Source organism: Aplysia californica, unplaced genomic scaffold (assembly GCF_000002075.1).
Source record: "Aplysia californica isolate F4 #8 unplaced genomic scaffold, AplCal3.0 scaffold00338, whole genome shotgun sequence".
Taxonomy (NCBI): Eukaryota; Metazoa; Mollusca; class Gastropoda; order Aplysiida; family Aplysiidae; genus Aplysia; species Aplysia californica.
In genome coordinates, this window is record NW_004797608.1 from 208,438 (window position 1) to 211,012 (window position 2,575).

Consider the following 2,575-nt stretch of genomic DNA (forward strand, 5'->3'; position numbering starts at 1 on the left):
CGGGGCAGTGCCACTGACTGAAGTGTCTTTAGGCCATTCCCAAAGGGGGGACATTTCTCGTTCAAGCACAGGAGAATTGTAAATGGGCTGAATCATATCACACTCATAACTGTGCCTGATCTACAACAGGGAACTACTGCTTTTTCTTTCCTGATCCTTACTATTGTCATTTTCCTCTACTTCTTTTGTATGTTTGTCACTTTCTTGAGACCTGCTATCTCCGGGATGCCTTGATAGTCGAAGCAGACTTTGTGCTGTTGAAACTAGAGAGGTGAGCAGGTCTGATTTCCTGTTAAGACTTCTCTGTTGACACCCACCCCTTGGCGCTCATATGACCTTATGCAGTTGTGAGCGCTGTAAAACCTCTACTATAAAAAATAGATGGTTCACTACGGTAAAGTGTGATTATCATGCTATAGGAGTCTAATAGAATAAACTATTGACACCACGAATATTGGCGTGCATTCACTGCCTGAGCACCAACTCACAAAGCGATAATATGACCTTACGTAGTTGCGAGCGCCGTAAAACTTTCACCGAACTAAACATAATATTACCAAAACCAGATACGCACTGACAAGCAGACACACAGATTGTACTCACCATGGGTCCCAGATCTCCTTTCCCGCCTCTCTCTCCCGGAAGCCCCGGCCGACCAGGCAGACCTGAGAAAGATAACAAGAAGGGAAAAGTTACTTGTTTGTTTTAGTTTAAGTAACAGTTTTACGGCACTTGCAAAACAACAAGGTCATAGAAGTTCCGAAGAATAGATGTGTTGCAAGAGAGTAACATACACAAAAAAAAGAAGGAAGGGAGAAAACGGACGATAGATGTATGATAGGCAAAGAAGGAGACAACCACACCAGAACACTCACCAACCACCCATGAAAAGTTACTAGAAATTCTCACAAATACAAAATTTGAAAAGAGACAGCCTGACGTTTCTTTTTCAAAAATAAATATACAATTTAAATACTTTAGAAGGCAGGCTTCGACCCTGCCTGTTAAAATCAACCCAGGCTGAGAGAGATATTGCATAAAAATATTATCCCCACTTAGGAATTGAACTCAGGTCTTCTGCTTCAGACAATTAAGCCAAACCACAACACGACAAATGCTGGTGAACAGGGTAAAACAAGTACATACCAAAAAATAAAAAATAAAATACATCTAGCTTTATTGGAAAATTACAGAATAAGTACGAAACAAATCTACAAACATTCAAAAAAACAAATAAACAAACAAAAGAACAAATAAACAAACAAACAATCGATCGAACAAATAGACAAACAAACAAACAAATAAAAAAACGAACAAACAAATAAACAAAAAACTGCTTTGGAGATAATATAAACAATGATGAGCCTGACAGAGTGTACGCAGTTTGTTATGTTGTCGTCACAGGACGTGGGAAAGAAAGAAAATAAAGAAAGAAAAAGGATAATTTATTTTTTCGTAAAAAGAGGTGGTATTTTTTAAAGTAAAAAGTGAACACTGAATATGATTGTCATTGAAGGCTCAAGTCTTCTCCGCCTGGCATTTTTAAGACTGGGGAGAGAGAGAGATAGAGATAGAGAGAGAGAGAGAAAAAGAGAGAGAGAGAAAGAGAGAAGAGAGAGAGAAAGAAAGATAGATAGAGAGGGGGAGAGGAAGAGATAGATAGACAGAGAGAGAGAGAGAGAGAGAGAGAGAGAGAGAGAGAGAGAGAGAGAGAAGAGAGAAAGTGAAAGAAAGGGAGAGCCTGTGCATCGCGTTCGCGTATGTGTTGCTTTGAGTATGTGTGTCTGTGTGTGTGTATGTGTGTGTGTATGTGAGTGTGTGTGCATGCTTACACACGTGTGTGGGTTTGCACACAACCATAATTGTTATAATATTACACCTAAACCTTGTAAGTAAAAATACCCAATATCCCACGGCGAGGGCTCCCTCTAACAAAAAATAACAGAGGCCTCTAGTCTATCTAATAAAGCCTCACATATCTCAAAAAGGCAGATTTACTCATTTATTTCTCCGGGGATAAGCTTTCCCCTTTGATGTATGAACACACCGCATTCACACTCACCGGGCACAAAAGCTCTACTAAGCCGCTGTCAATTGAAGGTTTTAACGAGTAAATAAAAAGCGAGCTCGGGTGCTTAACTTCTACACGAAATGGCCAAACCTCAAAGTGTCACTTCAACCAACTTCTGTGATCGTCTGACTGGAATGTATCCCCAACATGAGCCAGTCTATCACAACTACCACTGGCTGATACATTATTTAGCCAAACAAATCACTCTGGGATCAAGACAAGGACTAAGAGGTCTCGCACAAAGATTGGATTAAAAAAAAAAGTTAAATCCTGACATTGTTGGTATAATAAAGAGGAAGAGAAAGAGAAATGAAATGCTTTGTGGTGTTTTACTTTTGCACTCACTCACTCTCTCTCTCTCTCTCTCTCTCTGTCTCTCTCTGTCTCTCTGTCTCTCTCTCTCTCTGTCTGTCTGTCTGTCTGTCTGTCTGTCTGTCTGTCTGTCTGTCTGTCTGTCTGTCTGTCTGTCTGTCTGTCTGTCTGTCTGTCTCTCTCTCTTTTTAC